Raw genomic sequence first — 15989 nt, 5'->3', positions numbered from 1 at the left:
TCGACAGAAGCTATAACTTTTGTACTTTGCTTCTTTTCCCCTTTACAGTGGTGTTAGGGAATTATAATTTCTTCAACTTATTTTTCCCAAAGTAATACATTCGTGTTAAAAATAAAAAGTGGGAAAGGTATACTTTGGTGACACCATCTTGCTGTCCCTGAGGGTCTATAGAAGAGGTGGGTACTAGTGTTTGATTAAACAGGATCCCAGTGACTCTCACTGGGCTGCAGAGCCAGGGTTTCCTGGGGAAAAATAGTTCATTCAAACCTACTCTTTTCTTGGTCAAAATCCACAAAAACCTGCATGCCTTTTGGAATTGAGTCAATTCTACCTCCGAAGTAAGGGATACATGGGGGAAATGGTGATATCACAGTCTAACAATCACTATGATTCCATGACCCCAGCCTTTTGTGCCAGCAACTCAATAACTGGAAATTACCAATGACCAGACACACCTGTCAGGATGGTTCCTATTGACAGTTCCATACTGTCTTTCAATATCTTAATTGCCTCAAATTTGAAAGTTACCTCTTTTATTTATCAGATTAATCAGAGACTGAATTAAAATGAGAAATTTTGAAGAAGTTGTAATTCTTTATTTCTACTTATATAAAGTGAGCAAACTCAGAAAAGGCTAAAGAGAAATCACCGTGAAGGATTCACTTGTAACATAGAACAAACATTAATCATGACACCATGAAAATGGGAAATCACAAATAAAAAAATTAGAAAAATTTAGAAACTACATAAGGCTGTGTGTGCACTGTGCTTTGGTGGGGTTCCTAGGTGGAGTGAGAGGGATAGGTTTTGTCAGCAATGTGCAGCTGTTTACTTGGAAGTCAGTGGTGGTGTTACAAAGATAAGGCAGGAAGGAAATGAAATGGATTGCAGAAGACAGGAGGTCACAGGCTATCTCTTCTGACTTCCGGAAAACTCTGGAATTCTTTGTGCAAAGCCAGCAGTACTTTACAGTGGTGAAATACAGTGATCTCAAGGCATTTCAAGAACAGGACTGTTCTTTAAGAAGAAGAAAGACACCAAAAGCCTGAGAGCACACACAGCCTTGTTTACATTCAGCCTATCTCCTTTCACTTATACCTGGGATTCCTGAGACAGCTCAGTCTGGTGAGGAACACACTGTGAGGAACACATACACACACATACACAGATGCTCACATACATACACACATATGCACACATGTATATGTACTCAAATTCACACATACACACATTCACACAGATATGTACACACACATGTACACATGTATACACACTCAAATTTAAACACACACGTTCACACAGATATGCATATACTCACATTCACACAGACATACACAGACATATACACACATATACAGGCACTCGTGTGCACACATCGATTATGAATGTCACTTGAAGAAAGGGTTGGTCTGTCCATGGTAAATTCAAAATTCAAAAGCTCTGGTCTGAGCAAGGGATATGGCTTAGCAGGTAGAAGCTCTTGTCCCAAACCCAAAGACTTGAGTCCAGTCCCTGAAATCTACATGACAAAAGAAGAGACTAGATAGTACAGACCCATCCCCACCCCCAAAACCTACTCCCCACCCCATGCTGCCAAGTTGTCCTCTGTCCTCCACAGGCATGCTGTGGCACATGCACACACAGTACATTTTCAAACTGTGGTAAAAGAGTTTGTAGATATAACTCTGAAATATACCAGCTCACACAAGATGTTCATGCTACTCTCAGGGAGTGTTTGGCATGTAAATTACTGTCAATCTGAATGTTTGTATTTCAGATACAATTTATCTAGGGCAGACTAGTGTGGGGAGAAATCATAATCACACATGTAGACACACACACACTCACACAAATACCCAAATTACAATGTTAGCCTACAGCTAGGTTTTCAGTCAACAAATGTAGCAGCTCGTGAGCAGGTACAGTTTAAACACAGTGCCTGCTCAAAGTCTCCCCTACTGTCTGTGTGTCTGCATCAGTTACAAATGGAATGGGCCGCCTGGCAATTTTACAAGGTGAAAAAATACTTTCCTCAGTGCTGACAGGTCTGCTTTTCCTTCTCTGTTGCACAATTTCACTAATTATTAGCTGCTGGGAGTTTCTCGGCTTTCAGGGAAAAAATGTCTGAATTTAGTTGATTGCTGTTTGTGCTCAGGGTTTCAGAACCATCCCTGAGGCGTTCATAGTGCTGAACACATTTATGGTGCTAGAGTGAAAAATTGAAGTCATTCATTGCTCTGCATGCATCATGTGGGCAATGTAAAAGTGCAGATGAAGTTAAAGTGTGTATGAGTACAAGTTCCTTCTGAAGAACAGACATGGATAGAAACCTCAACATCATAGAAGTGGAGGAGGCTGGTTCTTGTTCTGCTATGGAATGTCAAGTCTGAGACTCACCAAGGAGATCCACATCATCCAGGGCCATCTTAGAGCTTTATGAATATGAGGAAATCTTCCTGATATTACCTTTGGTGATACAGAAAGCCACAATTCCTAAAGCATGTTTACAGACTCACCGATGCCAAAAAGACATGTTAGTTTATTGTGGACTGGGGATGGTACCAAGTTGGCAGAGTAAATAAATGCTTTGTATGCAGGAAACATTGTTTTCCATCTCCTGCACTCTGTAAGTAGAGTGTGTTAGCACAAGACTAAAGCCTCCACCATTCAGGAGGTGGAGGCAAGATCATCAGTTCCAGTTCGCTTTAGCTACACAAGAGTTGGAGGCCAGCCTGGGCTACTGGGATCCTTGCATCAAACAAAAGAAAACAAGAAAGAAAGAGAGAGGGGGGGAGGGAAGAAAGGAAGAAAGAAAGAAAAATATAGAAAAAGAAAGAAAGAAAGAGAGAGGAAGGAAGGAAGGAAGGAAGGAAGGAAGGAAGGAAGGAAGGAAGGAAGGAAGGAAGGAGGGAAGAAAAGAAAATCTAAAGAATAGTACTTATAGATTATAGCAGATATATTTTATGTTTTCATATTAATGAGCTTATATACAATGCATTGAGCCTTTTCTGCAGTGTTACCACTTACAATCAAAGAACTGAAAAAAATATTATACCTTCAGGGTGTTCCAAATGTCAGAAATGCCAATGACCTGTTTTGACATCCCTGAAAGGATAAACTGAGGCAGGCAGTGAGGTGTGGTGTCAGTAGTTGGGGGGTCAGTGCTGAAAGCAGCTGGCAGGGTCAGCACTAAGAAGTGCTGTCAGGGGTCTGTCCAGATGCAACTTACAGGAGCTGCTGCCTATAGCAGTCAGTGATTAAAGAAATTACTCAACAAACTTTTCTCTGAGGGAACAAAGCTTGATCTACTAGGTCTGGTACTCCCAGAAAAACTGCAGCCTGTGAAAAACTCTGAAGTCTTTTAACATTTAGAGATCAATGAGAAAGAAAATGAAAGGGATAAAATAAAAAAAATTCTCTTTTTTTTCTTTTTTTTTACTTTATCTCTTTCCTTATCGTAACACACACAGAGAAAGAGAGAGAGAGAGAGAGAGAGAGAGAGAGAGAGAGAAAGAGAGACGAGACAGAGACAGAGACAAAGAGTGACAGAGGCAGAGAGATGCACACACACTGAATCGATGAAGCAAAGGGCAGACTCCAATAACTTCATACATACAAATATATACATCCACACATGCATGAATACAGACCTACAAAAAGGCATACTCAAATTCACACATTGAAAGAAACAAAGTTCCAACAAGTAGACTCCAAACATTTAATTCATACACATATCCACACATACACATATTCACATATTCACATATACACATATACACATATGCACATATACACATATGCACATATACACATATGCATATGTGCACATATCCACATATACACATATACATATGTACACACATACCTGGAGTGTGGATGGAACAAAGTTTCAAAAGAGACTCCAAGCATTTCTTATCCACACACATATACATATACACAAACATATGTACATATGTACATATACCTGGTGGATGGAGCAAGCTCCTACACACTCAGACAAGCTTTACACATATGCATACGTACAGATTTGATGGATTGAACAAAGTTCCAACAACTTTATTTTTTTTCTCTTGTAGCTTATATATATATCCCAGTGATTACATACTAGTTTTGATCTACTGAATGACAATGAAAAAAAAAACAGTATGTTCTTCAACTCCTTTACAAGACATAACATTACATAGTACGTGTAAAGAAAGCCAATTATTCCCAAGAACCAACATACATTTGTAGCTAAGCAACTTGTTAGAGATTAGCATAGTGAGAGCAAGCAAGGTAGTTTTCTCAGACAGTTTCTCTTACTGGCAGGCAGCAATTTGCAGTTACAAAGAATCAATTATTTTATCACTTTTCTTTAAAAGTAATCTTATAAGAATCTTAAAAGAATCACAGTTCTAAGCTTTTGTATAAAAATTGGCCATATCTATTTTAAATCCTTAGAATATGTAACTACTAATCAGCAATTCTTATTAATAATATCAGCAAGCTATGTGCAAAATGGGTATAAAGAAATCAATTATCACCAGTCCAGCTTCAGTGAGAGTCATGTCAGCCAGTGTGACCATTGTTCTTGTTCCCTAACCCTAAAAAGTCTAGCTTAACTATTGAGAGTGTGCTTGTTTGAACTTCAAATTGTTCCCTAAGATTATTTACATCAGAGCCAGATGCAAAAACATCTTAACCTACTAGCTTCACTAGCAATTTCATTTTTCCAAATACTTTCTAAAAATGGTGCTCACTGCCAACAATCGTCATTTCTAAGTTCTTTCCTAGGATGGTGAGTGAATGATTAATCTGCTCCAGCAGCAGTGACTGAAAAAGATCAAGTACTAATATTGTAAGTGCCAGTGATGTTTCCCAGTGAGGGTCTGGAAGCCACCTCAGAATTTTCATACAATTCTTAGATTAAGTTCTCAGGACACATGGTACTTGGGGCCATGCCTCTCCAAGGCACACCCATAGTGGCTGTGCTAACCAATGGGGACACATTCTGTGAATTTTAAAGCCTCCTGCATGGCCCTCAGCTTCAGGTGACCCCTGCCTCATATTCTTCTGTGATTACTTTAAGCTCATCAAAGAAAGCTCCACAAAGGGGGCATGCATATATTCTCCATCTTTCTCTAGAACACGTGAGTTGTGACAAACTTCGTTGAGAAGCAGAAAACCTGATTCATAAACCTGAAAGACTGAGTGAAGTAAACCCTAGTAAAACTTTCAAATTATAGGGTACATAGAAAATATTTCAGAAAAATAACATAAAATGAGCTTCACAAGAGAAGGACATCTGAAGATGGCCTGCCCACAGTTGTGTTAGAATCAACCTTGGCCTTCTGGACCTGGGTGAAAATATTTGCAGTTTTTCTACACATGTTACTTTCAGGACTGTGACTATCAGAGACCATGCAAAGATGACTGATTTCAAGCCCTTTTAGGACTCAGCTGTTTGGCTTTTGAACTTTATTTTTTTTCCAAGTGGCCCTTCCTCATTACCAGTTGCTTAGCCAAGCATCGAATTTATGACTTGCAAGCGTTTCTACTTTGGTGTCTGATGTGGTCCTTTTTAGAGCTGTCTTCTGAATTCTGTACTTTTAAGATCAATGTTGTGCATATTCACCATATGAGATCTCGTGTTGTGTTGCATGAGGGTGCTTTCACCCTGGTGCATCTTCTCTGTGGCATACTCCCTGGTATCCTCCATCCTCCTTTCCCCCTGACCTATGACCCCCCCACTAGTTGCTTCCCTTTATTCTTTCCACTTGACTTTTATCTCAGATACACATACAAGATCTAACATATTGGTAGAAAATCTAGGAAGTACAGACGACTCAAAGCATGTGACTTGCTTGATTGGACTGAATTTGTCTAACATAAGGTTCTCCGGTTATCCCCACTTTCTTGCAAGTGATGTAATTGTTCTTTATTAGTTTAAAAATTGCATTATTATCCAGGGCTAGTGAAATCATAGATCTTGGAGAAGAACACATAACCACTACTTCACTAGATAAGCAGAATTCCCTAACTACAGTTTAAATATTTGTCCTTATACTCACAGATAGTGGAGTCCTCAGCCCTCATCAGGGAGACTTCTTTTTGCAACAGATGGAAACCATTTCAGGAAACCACAACCAACAAAGTGTGGAGTTGTAGAGTCTAGTCTCAATGGATACATCTACAGATCACTCCCACAGCTAAGGGTCAAGGACATTGCAAAAGGGGGTGGAAGCAGAAAAGTTATAAGAATATGGGGAGGTTTGTTATGAGGCTGTACATGCTAGGAATGTCAGAAGACACACCCATATATCCTCATCCTCAGAGTTACAGAAATAGGAGCTGAACAAGGACAGCTCCGATAGTCATGCCAACGTGGTCAGAGGAAAGCATAGGAGGCTTCAGTCCTACACGAAGAACTGCAGGCCTCAAGGACTGCTGAGAGTGAGAGAAACAGTCTTGTCCAGGGAAGAGCTCACCAACTGGTTATCCAATGCCAAGGGGTCAGCCCTAAAAAAAATACATACATGTAACATATAGACTGAACAAATTATATTTAGAAGTACACATGAAAATATGCATGTAATGAAAACAAATAGTAAGAAAGAGGTCATGAATCTGAAAAAAGAAGGGGTGGATGGGAAGTTTGGGAAGAAGAAAATATAAAGGGAAGAGGATATAATTATTATATATTGTATAATATAGTAATTATATTATGTCAAAAAATAAAATAAATTTTAAGTGTAAATACAGATATCATAAATTTTTATTAGTTTGAACTCACATGATCTGCTTCTACTGCTAATTTAGGCATCAAATGAACTTCTAGATTTTTAGCAATTAAAATGAATAATACAGGTTTTAAAAATAAAAAATAAATAAGTTATGACAAAAGTTTATATATACACACACACACACACACACACACACACACAAAGCAACCAAAAATGTACTTTTTGTGGTTTTTCTATGTTTGTGCATATGTGTATGCAAAATAATCAAAGAAAAGCAGCTAAGAGCTTGAGGAAGCTACATGGGAGTAGCTGGAAATAGCAAAGAGAAGAGGAATATGATATAGTTATAGTTAAATTAAATAGGGACATATTACATAAAAAATACTGTTTGGATAATACATCTCAATAACTATGGCTAAGAGCACAGTTTGTACACATGAAATTGCAGCTGAGGAAAAAATTTTACTGTGTAAAGAATCAACCTACAGAGGCCGGTGCCTCTGGCAGCTCCCCTCCACAATGAGCTCTGAATGAGAGACCTCTGGCCAGATGATGGGAGCCAATCAGGACACTGCTCAGCGTGTACCCAGTGAATGCCTACGCTGGCTTCATGGTAATGCCAGATGAGCATTGCCAACACTTTCCCCTCCTAAAGCTGTTTACATTCTTCAAAGAACACTGTGCTGTCTCCAATGTTAAAGGGTAGGATACCAAGAACTTCACTAAGTGTCATAATTAAAGAGAAAGAAATAAAAAGGGACAGTGTTTGTGGACTTAGAGTTGTCAGTTTTCTACTCAGCAGCATCTTTACTTCCTACATGCATTATTCCAGCTTCTGTTTGACTTTGTACTGTATTTAGTTTCATAGTTCTGATCCCTTTATGGGCAGTGTAGTGAAAGATATTCTCTAGTCACCCACAGCTTAAGATGTGTTAACCTTGCTCCTGGAATTAGGAAGGTCAAGGGTCATTTGCATAAGAGAACCCCTAGGGATATTAAATTTGAAACCATCAAAGCTTATGTAGATGGGCTCAAGGCTGAACTAAACATTTGCCTCATTTCATAACACAAGTTATCAAATAGACCAGCATATTCTTTATAGAAAAATTAAAACAGTGGGGATTCTCTTAATTTAAAGTATCCTGTCTAGAATGCTTCACTTACTCTTAAACACTGGTAGCGACCACAACACTCACTCTCTAGTGAGTGGAGGGTGATAAAGAAACATCAAGAGAGAAGACTGAAGGAGTTGAAAGGATTTGTGGCCTCATGGGGAGAGCAACAATACTAACCATCCAGAGCTCCCAGGGTCTAAACCACCAGCCTGGGAGCACACAGGGAGGGACCCATGGCTCCAGTTGTCTAAGTAGGGGAGGATGGCCTTGTCAGGCATCAGTGGGAGAGGAGGTCCTTGGTCCTGTGAAGGCTGGATGCCCCAGTGTGGGAGAATTCGAGGGCAGGGAGGTGGGAGTAAAGGTTGGGTTGCTTCCTCATAGAAGCAGGGGGAAGAGGGTTGGGGTAGAGGGCTTCTTGGGGGAAATGGGGAAAAGGGATAACATCTGGAATGTAAATAAATAAAATATCAAATAAAGAAAGAAACATCGAAAACACACATTTTAAGCAGGCACCCTTGAACTGGACACTGGAAGCATACAGCTTAGGAGCTGGCATCTACATTAAGTTGGTGATGAAGGGCCAGGGCTCAGCATGAAGCAAGAGAAAGGACAAGTGCCTGGGGGTGGCAGCAGGTTTAAGAAGAAAGGTTTGAGTGATATTCCACTATCTACAAGTCTGCCTGTGTAATTAAGGGGCAATTACACTGCTTTCTCAAGCTTACTATTAATAAAGTCCTCTGGAAGATTGTAGCGCCTCCTACTTCTGTACTTTCCCCAGTAAGATGCTGGGGAGCAACACCAGATGGAGGGCTCTTTTGTCCCAGGGATGCATTTCAGATTGAACAGACAGCTGTGAGGACTCCTACCTGTTAAGCTATTTGTTGTGGTCTAAATCAATCTACTACCTACCTAACAGAAAACAGAGAGCCAAGATGGGCTGGTGAGATTGTACACAGAGCAAGGGCACTCGCCACAGAGCCTGACAACCAGAGTTAGCCAAAGGTCCCACAAAGTAGAGAAGGAGAACTGACTCCTGCAGGTGGTCTTTCCAGTCACTTGTGCACGTACTGTGTCAGTGTACCCTCCAAAAGAAAGATAATAAATGAAATAGAAATAAGAAAAGGAAGAGCCAAAAGCTCTAGAAGTCCTTCATGCAAATGTATACTATAACTGAAAACTCAGAGAAAGCATGACTATTACTGAGTCTATGTGGGGCGGTGGGCTGTGAGAAGCAGCTGGGTGCCTGGTTGAGTATAAGTCTTGAACCTCGAACCTTTATCAAGACAGCAGGTGTTCGGCTCTGCCCCCAGGCCCTGATTCTTTTCATTTAGCTTCGGCCCTTCACAGCCCCTCCCAAAGAGAGGTCTATGAGCATCAGTCAGGAGGAACAGTGCCTCAGGCTCTCCTACATGTAGATGAAGTATCTCCAAGCTTTCAGACCAAGCCAATAGGCCTTATCTGCTGCCAGACCCTAACCCACCTTGAAACTATATATAAGGGCTCTATTCTGGAGAAGTAAAGGTGTGTGTTCGAGAATCATCCTGGTGTCCGAGAGTTTCTATTTCAAGAGCTATATCACTTGGGAGAGATCTGCCCTCCCGGAACCTTCCTGAGGCACCAAGTTGCTTCCTTGCCAGCTAGCTGGCTTCCTATCGGCCCAGCCCGGGCCAGCTCAGTGCTGAGAGACAGGTCCAGCACCTGGGAATGACCGAGCAGTGACAGAGGAGACTCGAGCAGAGGCAGCAGCGGGGGCAGGCAATCTCCTCTCCCTGCTAGCACTCCATGCCCTTTGACCCAGACCTCCCACAACAGGCTGGGCCAGAGACCAACAGACAGTGGAGACACGGGCAGAGACAGAGACAGTAGCGGACCCTCCCTGCTCTCACTCTGTCCTCAGCCGGGAGATCTTTGTGAGACAGCCTCCTGAACAGGGGACTGACAATTCTATGTGTGGGCATTTGTACTACTGCCATTCATTTCTGTGTCTTTTTCTTGAATATCACACTTAAAATGCAAAAGGCAAATGGGCAAAGAGACATCTTGTTGGTGGTGGTGTTCTTATACCAGAGCAGATGACAGTCCTTTGTTTATGCTAGCTTGATGCCTTGATTGGTGACCAAACCTGTTTTATGCTTTGGACTCATAAAAACTAAACCAACCCAAATTAAATCAAATGAAATCAAATCCAGGCAGCACTGAGCAGAAAGAGGAAGACAGGAAAAGTCCTGTGGACGGCCACGCCACCCACAGGCCTGCCTTCCAGTGTGGATGAAGGATGTCATCTAGGGGCCTGCAAGCCACATGGCCAGTCTGCAGCTGGAGCCACCATATTGTGCAAGTCTGTGGTGGTCAGATGGGAGAGAAAGAGAAGTGGAACAGCTGGAGCAGTATGAAGAGAGATAGAACTGGAGACTTGAGGGCCGAGAGGAGTAGCCTATTGTGAGCGGCCTGCCCTTCCCTGATGGTGAAACCCCAGCCTGTGTTGCCTCTAAGGGTCACATTAGGGTCCATGGTTACACAGTGACACAGTCAGTGTCGATTTCTGTGTCTCATATTACCATGAGAGAACATGGGGATGTCCTTGGTCAGGGAAGCCATCAGGAACCACCTGGATGTCCAGGTGCTGTGAAGAACTGGCACTGCCCCTCATTGGATGTGGTGTTCTAGAGAGCTACCCCGTCTCACAGTGTTGGCCCTGCCCTGAGGGCATATGTGTGGCAGAGATGACCTTGCCACTCATCTACTATGAGGTGGCACAGTTGTAGAGGTGATGCCCCCCTACCCTTCACCCCCTCCAGCAGATGGCAAATCTGCCCACAGGATCATATACTCAGGAAAGCTATCCCTACCCCTTAACAGCTGCAGTACTCAGGAAAACAGGTCCTGTACCTCACCTGGCCCACAGATTAGGTCTTGTCCTGTCAAGGGGTGTGGGTGTAGCAGTCCTGAGGCAAAGAGTGCAGGAGAGCTGGCCCCACCACTCGTCTACTTCAAGAGCAGTTCCTGGGGTCATGAAAGCTGGTGAGCTGGCCCTGTGAGCTGATGGCTACAGCACCCAAGACAATGACAACCAGTGTAAAACCTGGGCAGCAAATAGAACTGGCCCTGGTGGAGGGGGCTTGAGTAACGTAACACCAAGGGTGAGAATGTGGGATAGCTGGCACGGTCATTTGTCTGCTATTAGATGTTGTAAGTATAGTGTGATACCCTCCCTTCCCTTCCTTATTCTCCTTTCCCTTCTCCCTTCTCTTCCTCTTCTCCCCTCCAACCTCCATCCCCTTCCCCCCTCACAATCTGTGGTAGTTGGTAAAGCTGACCCTGAGGATGAGGGCATGAGAATTGGAGAGCCAGCCCTGTCCCCTCATCAAAGTACTCTGGAGAGCAGGCTCTGCACCTCCACTGAGCACTACAGTGGAACTGGCCTTGATGGTGAAGGCATAGAGAGGCAGTCCTGATGGTATGAGAGCAAGACAGCTGGCCTAGCCCTTCACAGGCTTCAGTATTTGAGAGAGTGTGCCCTGGGACTTGACTAGCCAATACAGTAGAGCTGGCTCTGAAGGTGTGGATGTGGGTGACCTGGGCTCAATGGCATGAGAGTAAGAGAAGAGATCCTGCTTACTGATGATGATGACATTGTGTGGCCTAGCCAGAACAGTGCCGGAGAGCTCGTCCTGCTGATGTGGATAAGGGAGAACTGGTGAGATGACCAGCTCTGTTAGCAACCAAGGCCCAGCTCCAGGACACTGAGTTGGCTCACTTTAAAGTGTATATCATCTGGGAATGGATGGAATTCGAGAAAAGGATGGTCCTGCTGTTCTAAAGCTGCAGCATCTCCATGACAGAGGGCATCTGGATAATTAGAGAGTCCTGGTGAGGATGAAATACTGATGGTGTCACAGAAGGCCGAGACCTTGAACCACCAATGGCTCATTGCCATGAACGTTTGCAAATGAAGATGTGTGGACAGAGGGATATATTGTTGGACATGCTGAGACACACTATGACTTCCATCATGAGATATTGTCTATGATTTGTTTTGTTGTTGTTACTTGCTTGTAAGTTTTTTTATTTTGGTGTAGATGTTACAAGGATGAAGGGCAGATGTGAGGGGATGGGGAGATGAGTGTGACTGGGGTTCATAATGTGAACTTCACAAAGAATCAATAGGAAGTTAAACAAAAGGATTCCAAAGGTGCACTACAGAGTAGTTTATAGATTAGCATGAAACAAAGAGTGCAGGCTGGAAGGAGATAATTACACCAATGAGTTCAGATGAAACAGAAACACAGGGAGCCATTTCATGTTTCATAGCTATGAGATGCTTTCGAGTCTTATGAAAACGATCCTGTGATGTAATGAGAGGATTGTTTATCTATCCTTTAATCCTGTTAACCTTTCTCTCAAAAGACGTTAGTGCAGGTGTTAAACCTTAAAACAAACAAACAAAAAGATCACACATTTTAAATCTCCATCTCAGTCAGCTTTTGCCTTTTACTTTTTTACTTATTCGCAAGGCTCTCAGTTGTTCAGTGACACGAAGATAAATCTTCTCTAATAGAACTGTGATTTATTGAGCAGCAAACATGACTCGACATAACATGTCTAATTTGTATTGACCTGTCTGTTTTATTTTTGTTTATTTGTTAGTTAGTTTTTTATATATTGGAGGGTAAAAAAATTTATCCTAACAAGTAATTGTGAATTTTATTTCAAAAACAAATATAATGAGTTTTAAATATAATGAGTCTAGCTCCTTAAGACCCATTTATATTAATGTTCACTCCAGTTCCTGTTAAAAGGAGCAAAGCATTGGAGACTTTTCCCTTTCCAATGAGTGAAGTAAGAACTAATGCCATGTAATTTTTATCTTGTTCTCTTTGTCCCTACACAATTAGTCTACTATAGATGTAATTAGTAATGTTGAATATATTTTTGCCTTGTTAGAATAATATGAAGTAGGCAAGATTCCTTTTTGTCTGGAGAGAAATGTAATTTCTGAACCTTAGTATGGTACTTTTGTTGTCAAAGAGATTTATAATTGCTGACTGCAATCTCCCCTTGCTATTAGCTTTGGACCCTGGAGCCCCAGGCAGAAACAAAGAAAGCCAAGATACGTCTGAAAATTTGCAGCCACTTCACCATGTTTTTTTCTTCTTGTCTGGACAACAAAACACATCAGAGTTTATCATTATCTTACTGGAAAGAATTTTAATCATAGACTTAATAATAGTGTATAGAGATTATCAATGTGGATAGTCTAACTTCGATAATTTAATACAAAATCATAGACACTATAGTGAAAAAAGACACACCGTTTCATTTTGTGCATAAAAATTTAGAATTGTGATTAAAAGATCAGCAGTTGGAGAGTCAGTCATGGAAAGATGTGCTTCACCAGCAGTTAGTGTCACCCAATATGAAACCAGAGATCTGGTTATATCCTTCCTGTACCATACCAGCTCCCAGGCAGCTGCAATTGCTAAAGAAAAACAGAATCTGGCTGCAGAGATAGCTCAGCCATCAAAGGCTATACTCAGACCCAAAAGAACATCAAAACCATTGGGAAAAAAGTGAACAAGAATTAAAAGATGAAGAAATGAATGTATTTAACAAATACTGCTCAGGATGGAAAAGAGGTAGAAAAAAACACAAATTCTATAAGACCATTCCCCAGTTTCATTAGAGGCTGCCAGATGAAGATTAAGCCTTACTACAGAAATTATGAGAGGAATCTAGTGCTGTCTTTCTAGAGAGAAAAAGCAGAGAACTCTTAGATAATGAAGAATTACAGAACTTATTGGGTTTTGCTGAATAAACACAAGATACCACCTCTGATTGTAGAGGAAGCAATGATCAAGTATGAAAATTTTTGAAGGTTGGTGAAAAGACTGGACCAAAGTGCAAGCAATTTTATTTATTTATTTATTTATTTATTTATTTATTTATTTATTTATTTATTTATTTAACTGCAAAAGCCTTTGCCAAACTCCTTCATATAGATTCATATGGAAGAATTTCCATCATGAAGTTCTTTAAGAACCTCATGCGAAAAGTGTGGCTACATCAGACAAGAAAAGGACTCGGTTTATATGATGTCCCTGGGTAAGGATACCTCCAGGAATCAGACTTAGAGAACCACATATTGGAACTCATCCCTACTTTGCTACAATTAGATGGGTTAGAAAAGTCCTTTTATTTTTTTTTATGTTTGTACAGTGGTTAGGTGGTTCTTCTTCTTTTTGGATCCTCTAAAAACAGGGGAGATAAAATTCAAGATATTTTAACATGCAGCTTTCTAGATGATTTACTGGAGCTAAGAGATGAAGAATTGTCCAAAAAAAAAAAGTCAAGAAACAAATTGATTTTCTGCTCCTTCTGCCCTGAGGGTCTGTGGTTAGTATTTGAATCTTGATAAAGATCATAATGGCATGTTGAATAAAGAAGAGCTCTCCCATTATGGAACAGCAGCCATGACTAATGTCTTCTTAGACAATGTTTGTGGGACTACATAAGGGTATTCTGGTTCATGGTTGGGCATGGGCCTAGAACCCCGAGATTCTACATGAGAACCCCCAGAACCCAGAGTCCTGACGAGTAGTCTCATCTCCATAGACATACATTGTTCAGTCACATAGGCCATTACAGCCCCTCTCAAAGTACACAGGTAGAGGGTGTGACTATAGGCCTCAGGCCCTAAGGATTTACATACTAATGAAGGCCAGAGGGTGGAGCAAACTAAGAATTCCTCCCCAGATCCTTCTCAGATCCTCCCCCTTTCTCCCTCCCTATTTAACTCGGGACTGCTCTGACTTTTACGGGAGTACAACCAGACCCATCTACCATCTGCCATGACAATAAACCCTTTTGGAACCAAGGACTTTCTCACGTCATTGGGGCCTGCTGCCACCAGAGCCTCAAGCCTGGAACCTTAGACTTCCTCCTGTATGTGGGACCACACCAGCGTGGAACGCCCCCCACCCCACCTCACCCCACCCTACCCCACCCCATGCCGGGACATCTCCACCACTGCGGCTTTATTTTTTATCACAAATGTTTTCCATGAGCATCTCACTTATGATAGAGAAATGGACTACAAGACCTACCTGGACTTTGTTCTTGCCTTAGAAAACAGAAAGGAGCCTGCAGCTCTGCGGTATATTTTCAAACTGCTACATACTGCAAACAAGGGATACTTGAATGTCTTTTCCCTTAATTATTTCTTTAGGGCCATGTAAGAACTAATGAAAATTCATGGACAGGATCCTGTTTCATTTCAAGATGTCAAGGATGAAATCTTTGACATGGTCAAACCAAAAGATCTTTTGAAAATCTCACATCATGATTTAATCAACACTAATCAAGTAGACATAGTCACTGTCATTCAAATTGATCTCAATGGCTTCTGGACCTATGAGAACAGAGAAGCCCTTGTTGCAAATGACAACAAGAACTCTGCAGCTCTTGATACCTGGTTTCTGCAAAAATAAACTTCCTTCATAAAGATGCCTGGATGCTGCATGTAAAACCTTTTAAGCAGAATCCTTAGAAACATTACAAATAAAACCCATCACATGCCTATACAACACAGCAAATATCGTGCTTACTAGAGTTTTTGTTGTAGTTGGAACAATTTGTAAGTAATATGACCAATGACTTTTTTATTAAGTGGTAAGTTCTAGTTCTGTTTAATTCAGAAATGGAAGATAAGATTTGCTGTAGTGAGCCATGGAGTTTATTCATGTGGGATTAGAATAGTTGTTCTTCAAGAATACTGGGACAGTAGACTTCCCATCAGAATAGCACCACTGCATCTCTGGATTCAGAAGCTTTAGATGTGACTTCTGTTGTTGTTTTGGTTTGTTTATTTTGAGATACAGTCTCACTGTGTAGCACTGACTGGCCTGGAACTTGTTATGTGGACCAAGTTGGCCTTTAACCTTGAACTCAAAGAGAGACAGCTGCCTCTTCCTCCCAAGTGCTGAGGTTAAAGGTGAGTGCCACTATGCCTAACTTTTTATTTTTTGATGTATTTCTTGTCTGTGTACACCAAAGCACACATGGAGTCAGTTGACATTGTTGCCATTCTTTCATTTCTCTAGGTGGGCTCTGAAGATCAAAATCAGGTTCTCAGGCTTCCCAACAAGTACTTGTA

General features: G+C 41.4%; 2 pseudogenes; both read left to right on the top strand.

Annotated features, from left to right (window-relative positions):
- LOC114616802 overlaps positions 1-15324 on the top strand; it is a 69575-nt pseudogene extending 54251 nt beyond the window's left edge.
- On the top strand, positions 9857-9983 carry LOC114619337 (annotated as a pseudogene).
- Positions 15325-15989: the final 665 nt, after the last annotated feature.

The sequence above is a fragment of the Grammomys surdaster genome, unplaced genomic scaffold, assembly GCF_004785775.1.
Source record: "Grammomys surdaster isolate TR1022 unplaced genomic scaffold, NIH_TR_1.0 62, whole genome shotgun sequence".
NCBI lineage: Eukaryota > Metazoa > Chordata > Mammalia > Rodentia > Muridae > Grammomys > Grammomys surdaster.
Note: the sequence above shows the minus strand (reverse complement) of the source record. Positions and strands in the feature narration are given on the sequence as shown.